Source organism: Antechinus flavipes, chromosome 4 (assembly GCF_016432865.1).
Source record: "Antechinus flavipes isolate AdamAnt ecotype Samford, QLD, Australia chromosome 4, AdamAnt_v2, whole genome shotgun sequence".
Lineage (NCBI taxonomy): Eukaryota > Metazoa > Chordata > Mammalia > Dasyuromorphia > Dasyuridae > Antechinus > Antechinus flavipes.
The window spans coordinates 89,435,452-89,449,966 of record NC_067401.1 but is presented as its reverse complement, the minus strand read 5'-3'; the positions used below and the strand labels follow the sequence as shown (position 1 = coordinate 89,449,966).

At 34.6% G+C, this 14,515-nt stretch overlaps 1 non-coding gene across 1 annotated transcript; it reads right to left on the bottom strand.

The window, feature by feature from the left end:
• Window positions 1–286: 286 nt before the first annotated feature.
• On the bottom strand, window positions 287–393 carry LOC127563592 (U6 spliceosomal RNA). The gene has a single exon (XR_007954035.1). It is a non-coding gene; the product is annotated as a U6 spliceosomal RNA (small nuclear RNA).
• Window positions 394–14,515: the final 14,122 nt, after the last annotated feature.

The following is a 14,515-nucleotide window of genomic DNA, read 5'->3' as shown; positions in this document are numbered from 1 at the left end:
CTTGGTGAACAAAGTTCTTTCCGCCAACACACATAAAATAGATAAATAAGTTTTGTGATAATGTGGGTTGAATCTGACTTTTCATAATCCTATTAGGGTTTTCTTGGCAAAGACATTGGACTGGTTTGCCATTTCCTTTTCCTATTTGTTTTACAAATGATGAAACTAAGGCAAACAGTATAAGCAATTTCCCTAGCATTTCATAGCTATTAAGTGTCTGAGGTCAAATTTGAACTCAGGTCTTCTTGACTTCAGGTCCAACACTGTATTCACTGTGCCACCTAGATGCCCTATGGAATGCTTTATGAGTTGCTATGGCATTTTTGCACAGGGGCCATCTTAATCTTCTCTGTATCATTATAGTTCTAAGATATGTGTTGCTAAAGTGAATAAAAATAGCACCAGAAAATAGGAACACAAAAAGGACAGAGAAAGATGACACAGTCTCTATCTCAAGAAATTTATAATTTTGTATTATAGATAAGATATATATGTACACAAAAATTATAAAATAAATTAAAATATGCAGATATATCACTAGAAATGTTTATCCTTGGGGGGAAATTATACCGTATCCATTCAAGAAAGAGAGAAGCATTGCCTCAAATCAATCTTTAAGAGAAATCCATTTGGTTTGGGAAAAAATATCATATACTACCAAAACATGCAGAGAAGAAGATGAAAGAGTTCCACACTTTCAATAGCTTCCTATTTTAATTACTCTTCTTTGTTTTAGTCTATTAAACTTAATTGTTTTAATACTTCTAAAAACCATTCAATGTTCTTAGAACCCTATAAATTTTGGTACTCTGTAGCAAAATCCCGATTGCTTCACACTACTTATGTATTGCTCTATACCACAACATTATACAGATATATATATATATATATATATATATATATATATATATATATATCTATATATATATATATATATATATACACACACACACACATACATACATGACTTGGAAAATAAGTGCACAAATAAATGCAAAATCCTATCACAAATTTGAGGAGGGAGGGCTCAGTTCTTGTTGGGGGAATCAAAGAAACCTTCAGAAAAGAGGAAGTATCTGTTTCCTCAGATAAGAGAAACTTTTTACATGGTGGCTATGAAAGTTGCATTATGTTCTGCACTCTGACTGTAAAGATGAGACCATAATTCAGTAATTTGTGGTCCACAAAATATATGACCATGGTGTGGAAGGAGAAAGGAAAGGAGAAGAAACAGTTTTTCCAAACTTTTTGAAAACCAGACTTTTAACCAAAACAAATTGTTTTATGCATTTCCACCTTTGACCCACATTATCACAAAGCTTTTTTTTTTTTTTCTCCTTCCTCCCTCCCCCCACCAAAGTGATTGATTCTGATTCTCCTTTCTGGAACTCACCAAGCTTGCTGTGAATGAGTAGGATGTAACAAATATCCCAGGCTGGAAGTTTCACTAAATAGTTATTTCCAAATGAAATTACACCAGTTTAATTCTGCTTTGGATTAGATACTGTTTATATTAAAAAGAAGTAAAGTGTCCTTTCCAAATCTTTGATGTAGGCATCACATATAATTGGCCTTATAAAAATAAACTGACTAGCCAATCAGACCATCCATCTAATCTGTTTCAGGAAAAAAATATTAATCTGGTAATGTTCTGGTTTCACCAAACCCCTGTATATTTTGATTTTTAAAAAAGAATTACTAGTGCTTGAAACTTTTCATTTTTCTGCAATTATCCTCCCACTTAATGAGAGCCACTATTTTCAAGAGAACTATCATAAAAGGAAGCTTCCCCCACCACCCCAACTCAGGGCAAATTTGTGATATGCAGTCAATATTGATACTTTCCTGAAAATGTTTCATATCCGTATTTCTAGGACAAATGAAGAAGTAAATTTTAAAAAATGAAGAAATCCTTTAGTAACAACATGTAAACAGATCCTATTTCACTTGAATCAAAAATAATGACAGGCTCATATTTTTTATGCTTGGTTTCAGGCCCCTCAGTTTTGAGTTTTTCCAAAGCTGAAACAACTATTTCTTTCATCCCTATAAAAATGACTTGACTACTCCTTCTCTATTTTCTTCTTTGGCCCCTTTCCCTCCTCTCTCCATTGGCTGCCTTTCCTCTTCCTGCACCTTAAATATGATATTCCTATAATATTCTGGCCTTCTCAGCCCTCTTCTCTTCTTTCTCTATGGCCCTTTGGCAGTAATACTCATTTCCATGTTTTCAATAGTCCCTTATGAGGTTGACTTTCAAAATAAATCTCTTTCTCTTGAGTTACAATGGTATTTCCAACCACATTGAAGACTTCTCAGTATGAATGTCTCATCAGCACCTCCAACTCAAAATTGAAATCATCATCTTTCTTCCAAAACCTATTTCTTCTGGCTTTCCTGTTTCTATCAATGTTAGCATCATTTCCACAGTTACCCATACTCAGAACCAGAAAGGCATCTTTGATTTCTTCCTCAAGGATCAAATTGTAATTTTTCATCTCCTTCCCTATCTCACGTTTACCTAGTACAAAGGTTTGCCCATAGCACTCCTGATCTATATCTGGCCACTGGACCCAGAGGGCTTTGGAGGGGAAAGGGAGGCAGATGATCTTGCCCAGCCCTCCCTCACTGAAATCCAATTCACCTGCATGTCACAGCATCCCCTCATGCCATAGTCCTGTTTGAGAAGGAAGGTTAAACAAGCAAGCCAAGCAGGTGAATGAATGAATAGATGAATAGTTTCTTTCAAATCTTCGCTTCCCTCTAAGATTGTTTCCCACTGCATATATTTTGTGTGTGCATAATGGTTTACATGCTGCCTCCCCATTTGAATGTGAACTCCTTGAGGGCAAAAATATCACTGGTTTTTGGTTTTCCTTTCTTTATATCCCAAATTATCTCTCTCTCTCTCTCTCTCTCTCTCTCTCTCTCTTTAAACACACACACACACACACACACACACACACACACACACACACACACATATATATACTCTTCTAGGAATCCTAAGTGGCACAGTGGATAGAGCACTAGCCCTGAAGTCAGAAGGACCTGAGTTCAAATTTGATCTCAGACACTTAACACTTCCTAGCTGTGGGACCCTGGGCATGTCACTTAACCCCAATTGCCTCAGAAAAAAAAAATGGCCTTCTTCTTTCAATTCCTACTGATACCGACACAGTCTAGTTCTAATTACCTTTAATTTAGATTATTGGAAGAGACTTTTACAAATGTATTTATTTAAAATTTAAATATAAGATAGAAAAAAATAAAAAAAAAAACATTGTCACTAAACAGCAGAACATAAGAAAGATTTCAAAATAGGTAACTACAAATTTCTATTTCAAGAAAATATAATAGGAATATAATTATTGTATTCAGAACTGTCCATCTTTTCTTTGCTTCCTTGTAGATTTTCTTTTGTTCTCTGGAATGTACTTTTTGCATTTTATTTATGTTTTTCTCTTTCCCCTCTCCACTGCTCCATCCTCTAAAGAGGCTATAATTAAGCACAAATATATTTATATATACATACATACACACATACAAATATACATAAATTTACACATACATATATATGCATATACACATACATCTAAAATAATATTAATATGACTGACATATAATAGAGATTTCTTCCTTTTAATTGAATTTTTTAAAACTTTGACTTTGTCTCAAGATAAATAATTATTACCTCTACTTTTTTTCTAATAAATTATATTTCTGATCTTTGTTCTTGTGTTTGTATATATCTCATTTCCTATTCCTGCTATTTTACTTTACTTATACCCACTAACTTGCAACTCCCTTATTACTTAACTCCCTAGCCCCAAGGAAGTCTCACTTATCTCCCTCTTTATCCTGTTCTCAACTATATTTTATCTCACTCTTGTTAATCTATACACTCTTCTCTGCCCTGCCTGATCCTATTCTTTTCCCCTCTTGTTTTTTTTGTAAATTTTTATTCCTTTTGGATATTGATATAAAGATATGTAGAAAGATGTAGTTATAGAGACATACATTGTTTCTTCTTTAAACCATTCCTTACATGAGGATTCCAGAGCTATTAGTCTCTTCCCTCATGTTTCTTCCCTCTGTTTCATTTCTTGCTCTTGCATCTCATTCCTATAACATAATCACTGTTTTTTTAACTTTTTCCTATATGGTTTAACTTTTTAGAATCACATCATACTCAGCTCTATGCTGATATTTCTTTTGAACTACCCAATTACAAATCTTAGACATATGGCTTACATTTCCATGCATAAAACCTAAACAGTTCGTCTTTATTGAGATGCTTGAAATTAGTCTTTCATGTTGACTCTTACATATCAAATTTTCTATTAAATTCAGGTTTGTTTGCTACAAAATATGGCAATTATAGCAAACTATGAAAATATAGCAATTCATTGAATGTCCTTTTTAAATTCTGTATTATACTTAATTAAGCAGGATATGATATTATTGACTACAAATCTAATTCCTTAGATCTTCAACATTTAGTATAACAAAACCTGTAGTCTTTTATTATAGCTGTTGTTAGGACTTGTGTGATTCTGATTGTGGCTCCAGCATTTCTGATTGATTTAGGTTGTTATTTTGTTTATTTTGATTTGTTTTTTGCATATGAAATTTTCTCTGGGGGTTTCAAAATTTATCAATGATATTTTTTCTAGAATTTCCTTGTAGGACGTCTTGTGGGTGATGACTGGGAGGTTTTTTTCCATTTCTACTTTCCCATTTTTTCCTAACACTTCAGAAGAATTTTCTTTATTTCTTGTATTATTATATCAATTTGTTTTTTGGTAATAGCTTTCAGGTAGTGCAAATATTCTTATCTTTTCTTTTCTTCATCTGTTCTCCAGATCTATTATTTTTATTACGAGAAGTTTCACTTTAAAAAAAAATATTTTCATTCTTTATATTTTGTTTTATTGTGTATTGGGTCTCATAACTTTTTTTGCTTCCCCTTGCTTAATCTAATTTTCAAAAATATGACTCTGTACTTCCTTTTTTTAATGATTGACTTTTTTCATAATCTTATTTTTATTGGTTTCTTCTTTTTGTTCTTTTTCTTTTTCTTGTTCTTGTTCTTCTTACTTCTTTCTTCTTTGGTTTTCTTTCAATATCTCTCATTTGATTTTTGAAGTCTTTTTTGAGTTTTTCTATGAATTCTTTTTGGGCAGGTAACCATTTAACATTATTCTTTGAGGTGGAAGAGGCTTTTATTTCTTTACTTCAATATCCTCCTCTGAAGATAAACCCTGGTCTTTCCATCCACATAGTAACTTACTATGATCAGATTCTTTCTCCTTTGCCTGCTGATTTTTTTTTAAGTAAAAACTTATTACTGTAATTATCTCTAGTCTTGTGCTTGTCCTAATTGTGGGGGAAATGGTGTTTCAGGCCTCAGATCCTCCCTCAGTTCTCCTCTCTGGCCTGAAATCCAAAATGGAGAACCCATCCTCCTGCAAGTGTCTGCAACCAGCAGCATTCCTGCCTCAGTACTTCTGCACTCATCCAGCTGTCCTGGGTCCTTTTCACTCAGTATAGCTGGACCTGGTATTCCTTATCAGCAGAACTTCCCTCAATCTTCTCAGACTTAGATGCTAAACTCACCACACTGTCTGGGAAGCAAAAGTTTCAGTGACTAGGGTTTAAATTACCTCCCAGCCCAGCTAATCCCAGGGCTAGCTGCTCATGTTTCAACAGAACTAGTCTAGAAGTATTTACACTTCACAGGTGCCAAACCTTCCTGGTATCTTTCTTCAGACCTTCTCCAAATATTGTTCTGTCCCAATTTCTCTTTGTTTTTAGCCACTCGTGTTTGCTCTAAGGCATAGTCTTGCCTTATTTGTAGAGGAAATTTGGAGAGCTTGGAATTTTCTGACCCACTCTGTCATCTTCCCAAAAACCTTGAAGAGATTCTTTATTTAAAAAAAAATTAATTCAACATTTCCCAATCATACACAAAATGTTTATTTTAATAATCAATTTTTTTAAAAGTTGAGTTTCAAATTCTTTCTTTTCCTTCTATCCTTTCCTGTCCTTAAGAAGGCAAGAAATTTCATTTTGATTATGAATATAAAATCATGTCAAGCATATTTCTATATTAACCATATTACAAAAGAAAACAAACAAAAAACAACAATATAAAGTTCTTAAAAAAGTATGCTTCAATATGCATTCAGAGTTCTCTCTCTGGAGGTATATAATAGCTTTATCATGGGTCCTTTGGAATCATCTTGGATCATTATTTTGATAAGAGTAGGTAAGTTTTTCTTAGTTACTGGATAATGGAAATGCTTGTTTTGTTGTGAATTGAAAGTAAAATAATTTTTTTTTTAATTTTGGTTCATTTCTACGATCATCCCAAAAGCTGAAGGGTACTCAATGTAAAGTGTAGATCAAAAATAAAGTAGCTCTTTTGCCTACCTCTACACAAAAAATAAATGCTAAAAAATAAACACTTATAAGAGTACATAGGCAGGGAAATTTGCAAGAACCAATAGAGATGATATTTAAGTACTGTTGTATTCTCCTGAAGGTTGAGACTTAAAAATTAAAGACCCAATACAGTATTCAGGCTTATTGCATAAGGCAACTAGGTGATGTAGCTCCTAGAGTGCTGAACTTGGGTTTTAAGGAAGACTGTCTTACCCTTGGAACACTTAACCTTCTATGCCTCTGTTTACATATCAGTAAAAAAAGGGGGAATAATAATAATAGCACTTATGTTCCAAAACTATTGTATGAATCAATTGAAATGACATCAGCTTGTTCTGCAAACCTTAAAGTACTATATAAATGCAAATGATTATAGTAATAATAGTAGCAGCAACAATAGTAATTGGTTCTGCATTGTGCAAAGTTTCCTCTAGGTTCATGTTTTTTGCATAAGAAACCCAAGTCAGGGATTGAAATCCGTCTCCAGCTGGTATTCATCTGGTATAACTCTGTAATGAATGTAGAATAGATACTTTCTGTATGGACAAAACCTGAGGAATCTAGGGACATATCTTTTGAATTCACAAAATTACACACCCTGATATCCATTTTAGGGTTGTTGATTAGTCACTTATGCTCAAGATGGAAAAGTCTGCTGGTAGTCCCATGCCCAGGTCCAGGTCATCCAACTAGACTTCTGCTATAACTGCCATGTGCCTAAAATTGCCATATTTTGGGGGTGAGAAAAAGGGTGCTGCTCTCTTCCCCATCCCCTTGTGGTCAGTCCTCCTGAAGGAGAGCTACTTGTCATATAATAAAGTAGAAGGAAGAAATCTAACTAGAAATTGTATTTTCTTTTTAAAGTGATACAACTGTTCTTCCTCCACTATCACTGAAGTAAAGCCAATTGGTTCTGTTATTCAGTTGTTTTTCAGTCCTGTTTGACTCTTTGTGACCTCTTTGTGACTTTATTTGAGGTTGTTTGTTGTTGTTGTTGTTGTTGTGTTGTTGTTGTTGTTGTTGTTGTTTTTTGGCAAATACACTGGAACAGTTTGCCATTTCTTTCTCCGGCTCATTTTATAGATGAGGAAACTGAGGCAAATAAAGTTAAGTGACTTGGTCAGGGTCCCACAGCTAGTAAGAGTCTGAGACCAAATTTAACTCAGGAAGAAGAGTATTCCTGATTTCATATCCAGAACTCTATCTGAGCCACCTAGCTGCCTCAATGATTGATTTATTATCCCCCAAAGCATTTAACTTGATCATCATTGAACCAGCACTTTGTTGGTCAGAAGTAGTGCTGTTCATATTTCAGGAGAGTACAAAACCATTGTCCTTCCCTTACAATACACCCCAGGCAATAGGAAGTTCTAAAGGATTGCTGAGAAGTATAATGACATGATCATATCTACAATAAAGGAATTGGATAATGACAGTAATAGTGTAGATTGGGGGTGAATGGGAGGAAAGCAAAAATGATGTAAGAGGGAAGACTGATAGGAAGATATTTAAAGGGTTGCTGAGAAGTATAATGACACGGCCCATATCTGCAATAAAGAACTTGAATAATGACAGTAACAATGCAGATTGGGGGTGAATGGGAAAAAAACAAAAATGATGTAAGTGGGAAGACTGATAGGAGGATATTTCTACAGTCCAAGCAGATGAATGGTATAATTTACTATTTCATTCTATTATAGACTCTAAGATGTGCTTTATGATATATCTGAGTCATGGTGAGCAAAACCCAATTGATCCAGATCTTCCTAGATATTCCTACTACATTATATAGCTAATCATTTTTGTATATATTAGTTCTTTTAAAGATGTAGAAAAATTTAATGTAATGAATAGTCAAGTCAAACTGATGCCACAAATAATCAAATAATTTAGTCAGCTACAATGCACCTTGAAACGCCTGCTTTTTTTGAGTAATATTTATGGATATGCACTGTTCTTCTTCCTATTGCTTAGTCTGCCTTGAGATTGAAGGCACAGGTTTGTAAGATGACTGAATAGAAGAAACATAGTCTATGGTCATGGAACAGAGCAAATTTAATCGATACCTATAGATATGGAACTTCTTACTTTGTTGTTGTTTTTTGTTATTTGGTTTTGTTCATTTTTTTTTTTTTACATGCATGGCAAGTCAAAGCATTTGAATAATGGAGAGAATATTTCACTTTTCTTCATAGACACACATTGATCTCATAAAGAAATAAATTTTATCTTTGTACTTTCATCCTCTAGTTAAGCAATTAAGTTTAAAAAAAAAAAAAATCATGGTTGCTGATTGAGTACCCATCTCTCAGGCTTGCTACCAAAAGCCTCAAATGGCCACTAGATGTCAGGCTTGCAAAATAATTAAGTGGACACTGCAAGGCCATCTCTTGGACTTTAAAATTATGTCAGTTTTGCTCATTTGTCTGAGCAGGATTCTGTAATCCTGGTGACTGGGGCATTAAGTCATAGGTCTTAATTTATATAGAGCTGTGTCAGTTGGGAGGTCATTTCTAGCTGAGAGTTTCCAAGCTTGAGATTTGTGTTAATGTAACTATCTTTGTTGGGAAACTTGTAGTTTCAGGGACAAAATCCTGCCTTTTTTTTTTTTTTTTCTTAATTTTGTTGACCACCTATAAAAATTATTGTTGTCATGGGGGAGTCAGTCAGATAACAAGCATTTATTAAGCAATTACTATAAGAGCCAATGAGGCAAAAATAACTTTGTTTTCTTAAGCTAATGACTTGAAGTTTGATTCAACAACATTATATTATATTCCTAATGTGTATTAATGTGTAGTAAATACTAAGTTTATCTAACATGTTATTATTCTTATCGAGCTAATACTGTGATATAGCACATGCAAAAATAACTACAATTGAAAATAATATATGATAAAAGAGTTATAAATCAAGTGTTGTATGAGATTGAAGTGAAAATTTCAAGAACAGATTGGGACTTTTCTAATCCCAATTTCTGCCCCTTTGAACATCCTGAATTCCCTGTTCCTTAATCTTAATTCTCTTAAGCTCAATCTCTTGAGTATTTCAACTACACAAAAAAATGTCCATATATCATCTATCTACCAATTCATAATGCTCAAGTGAATCTATCTCAGCGAACAAAATTCCTCTTGGATTTCCCTAAACTCACCCATAGACTGGGCCCATAGAGGACCTATCCCAAGTTCAAAGTAACCTGTAAAGCTTCAGTCCTAGACTTTTAGTATGTTTACCTTGTCTCCAGTCAATCAGAAGGCATAATCAACTTTAGAAGATGAGAACATAAAGAAGAGAGGAATTTATGACCAAAGAACTAGAGAACATTATAAAAGGCAAAATGGGAAATTCTGATTACATTAAATTAAAAAGGTTTTACACAAAGCCAACAGAAATAAGATTAAAAGGGAAATACAAAGCTGAAAAAAATAATTTTACAGCCAGTGTTTCTGATAAAGGTATCATTTCTAAAATATGTAAAGAACTGTGTCAAATTTATAAGAATAAGATGGTCAAAGGGTATGAACAATTTTCAGATGACAAAATTAAAGTCATCTATAGTCATATGAAAAAATGCCCTAAATCACTATTGATTAAGGAAATGCAAATTAAAACAACTCTGAGGTACCCCCTCAAAATTATTAGATTGGCTAAGATGACAGGAAAAGATAATCCTAAATGTTGGAGGGAATGTAGGAAAACTGAGCCTTAATACATTGTTGGTAGAGTTAGGAAATTATGCATACATTTTGGAGAGCAATCTGGAATTATGCCCAAAGAGTTATCAAATTGTGCATGCCTTTTGACCCAATCGTGCTACTATTGGGTCTGTATCTCAAAGATAAAGAAAGGAAAAGGATCCTCATGTGCAAAAATGTTTGTAGCAGCTCTTTTTGTGGTAGCAAAGAATTGGAAAATGAGTAGATACCCATCAATTGGGGAATGACTGAATAAGTTGTGATACATGAAGGCAATGGAATATTAAAAAATAATGAACAAGCTGATTTTATAAAGATCTGGAAAGATTTACATGAATTGATGCTGAGTAAAACAAACAGAACCAGGAATATATTGTACACAATAATATCAAGAAAGTGTTGGTTTGTTTAGTGATCCAAAGCAATCCCTGTAGACTTTGGACAGAAAATGTCATCTGCATCCAGAAAAAGAACAAAGGATATTGAATGTAAATCAATACATGCTATGCTCACTTCTTTTTTCTAATGTTTTTGTCTCTCCCATCATTTTCCCCCTTTTTCTCTGAGTTTCTTTCCTAATATGGTTCATAAAGCCATGTATTAAAAAGGAAAAAAAAATAAATTAAAAAAAAATCTGAGAATATACCCTTTAAAAAGTCTATTGCCTTTATCAAATACAACCAGACCATTCAGAAACCTGAAAAGGAAGTTGCTCCACAATTTACACTAGTTATGATTCTACCAAAGCAAGTAAGGAATAGAATGAAGGTCATTACTGAAGAAAAAACATCAGAGCAATGGTTCCTAGTTGATATGATCATGATGTGGGGTTTGTCACCAAATTATGGTAGGCATCAAAAGGGGTTCAGTAATGTGAAGAATTCACAATGGTCATTCTCTTTCACAAAAGATAGATTTGTTTAGGGGAATAGGCTACAGACAAAATAAATGGATACAGTAAATACTAGGAATAGTAAATATGAAATAGAGTTGGGAGAGCATACAGAAGACAAGTTCCTCAATGGAATTTACAATTATACAGTAAAAAGGGAGCATGCCATGAGGTTGGGACAGGCTAAATCTTGAAAGAGACTTAGCACCCTAAAAGAGTGGAGTTTGGCTACATGAACTAATGCTAAGTAAAATGAACAGGACCAGGAGATCATTACACACAGCAACAAGACTATACGATGATCAATTCTGATGGACATGGCTCTCTTCATTGACATAATTCCAACAAATTCCTGTTAGAATCCTTACAAAGTGTTAAGTCATTTGAGTTGATGGAAACAATGCTTGTGCATAAGATTTATACCTTTGGGAGAATTCACACATTAGAGCTCACACCTTTGAGAATTCACACATTAGTTCACACATTGGAGTTCACAAGTTCCAGAGATTCATAATCAGAAACCCACAATCCCACTCTCTCAGAGGAGGAGTCAACCTTTGGGTTCACACCTTTAAGAGATAATATGTAAGGAGCTCTTAGAGCTTCAGAAGTTGGTCAGTTAAAGAGATTGAGAAGCTAATCTGCAATCCGGCAGAACCAAGATTCAGAGGGAGCTGGAGGCAACAAAGGACAAGCTTCAAGAGCTCTTGGAACCAAGGAGAGAGATAGGCTTCTGAGAAAACCAACCAGGCTATTTTGAAGGAGACAATAAAAGATTTGAACTTTTAACACTTGACTGCTTTGAGGTGATTATTTCTCTGAAATGAAACTAAGGCTGCCTCCAGAGAACCTCCCTGAGAAACCTGCTCCACAGAGAATGATCATATATTATAAAAAAGAAGAGAACACCACAAGTTCCAGTTCCAGTTGTTCAGTGATGAAGAGATCCATTTACACCCAGAGAGAGAAGTGTGGGAACAGAGTGTGGAACACAACATAGCATTCTCACTCTCTCTGTTGTTATTTGCTTGCATTTTGTTTTTTCTCAATTTTTCTTTTTTTTCCTTCTTGATCTGATTTTTCTTGTGCAACAAGATAACTGTATAAATATGTATACATATATTGGATCTAACATATATTTCAACATAATTAACATGTATTGGACTACCTGTCAGCTAGGGAAGGGGGTGAAGAAGGGGGAAATTTGGAACAAAAGGTTATGCAGGGATCAATGTTGAAAAAATTATCCATGCATATGTTTTGTAAATAAAAAGCTTTAATAATAATAATAACAAAAAGATTCCCAGGAGGGAAAAAGAATGGGGTTGAGAAGCATAGTGGAGTTAAGGAGACATATTACGCGGCATGGGGAAAGGGAAAAGGCACAACTAGGTAGAGTGCTGTGGGAGGCTGATCCAAAGAAAGGTAACAGCAAAGTTATGGTCCCATAAGTTGTTTTATAGAGAAACTTTAGCCTCAGCGACATGACTAAGAGTCCTGACAGGGCATGGCAAGGTGAGATTGCTCTAGATCTCTACAGAGATCTCAGGAGTTAGACATAACTTGGATTTCAGACTGGACCACCTTCCCAAATGATGGGACCATGGAGCTAAACTGATGACTATCAGAACCTTCTGCTTGTTTGCCTCAAGGGATTAATTCTTTAGTTTCTCTTGGTCCAAAACAATATTCAAGGTCTCATCACAGAGGTAGAAAAGGTAGTTAGAAATGTATTAGACAAAAAGGAGCAATCTAGATCTAAAGATATGAGGAAAAGCAGAGAGGGAAGAAAGTATAAGATGTGTGTAGAGGAGAGTGGGAAGGAGAGTAATAAGAGAAGACAAGGCTGGGGAAGATGGGTTTGGGATTTTCTTCAATACCAACCAAAGGATTTACAATTTTTTTTTTTTTATTTCATGGCTGAAAGTGGCCTTAGTGATCATCTACCTTCTCAATTTTCAGAAGTAGAAACCAAATCCTAGAGAGCTGATTTTACTTACCTAAGGTATCATGTAAGCTGAAGACAAAGGTAGGTCTTGAATTCACATTTTCCCCTCCAAATTCAGTGCTTTCCACTATATTAAGCTCTCACTTCTCTTTTCCCCTACTGTTTAGAAGCTATAATTACATTAGTTCAGAGGAAAGTCAGGGGAAAAGTATGGAAATGATTACTAGATCTGGAAGGGGAAAAAGAAAGGCATATGTTAGTGTACCTAACAATTATAGTATTTTACATGGTCCTGTGACACTAAAATCTTACTAACTAATCTAGCAAGGCCAGGAGAGGGAGCCTAGGAGAACCTATGTACTACCCTTCATCATTTGCAGAAGTGAGGTCAGGCTGCTCAATTGCTCCAGGTCTGAGAACAAGGCACAGGATCAGACTGCTCTAATTGAACCAAAAAAGTCAATGAGTTATATCCAATGAAAGCCTAAAAGACTGATCTTTGACCTATGCTGGTAAATTGATATTACAATTGTTATTTAATGGAAGAAATAGGCTGGGAGGCATACTATGACTTGATCAAAGTCCAAGACCATACCCTAAGAAAATAGAGTCAGAATTCAAACTCAGAGACTGAAAAATGGCACTTCTGATGTGGTCCTAGATACTTGCTTTTTTTGCATGTCAATTTCCTCATCTGTAAAATGAGGATAACAATACATGAACTCTTCTTACTATATGGGAACCTTGTTAGGAAAAAGGGACATTAGTAGTAAATAATCACTTATTTTGTGCTATGTACTATGTACTATGCTAAGTGCTATACAGATATATCACAGTTGTTCCTTGCTCTATGATGTAGATCATATCCTGATTCCCATTTTATAATTCAGGTCACTGAAGCATATATTAAGAGATTTCCCCACTTCTGAGGATGGATTTGGACTAGTCTTCCCGATTCTGGGCCCACTGTTTTATGTGCTGTGCCATCTGTCTTAACATGCTTTGTTAATCTTAAAATGCTATGGAAAGATCAATTATCTCTTCATTTTGAAAATGAAGCTCAACAACAACAACAACCAAAAAAACATATATAGAGGGGATATTTTTCTCTTTTATTTATTTTTATGAGACAATTGCCCAGGGTCATACAGCTAGGAAGTATCTGAGGACAGATTTAAACCTCAGTTCCTCCAGACAACACATCACTGCTCTCTCCACTGCACCATCTTGCCATCTCACCATCTCACCATCTCTCTCTCCCTCTTTATTTCTCCCACCCTAATTCTGTTATATTCCCCCTCAATATTATTGTCAATGATTGGAAGCCCCATTATCATTAGATAGTGCCAGTTAATATCTTCCCAGTATCACTTTGTCAATTGATTTCTTTGGTTATTATCAATAATTAATCAGTTTAAATTAGCTTTTAAAAAGGATGTTTATTTAAAAGATATAGCAAGAACATAAGTAGAGATACATTCTCAAATATAAGGTGATTGCTAGAAATATTTCTCCCAGCAAATTCGCCTC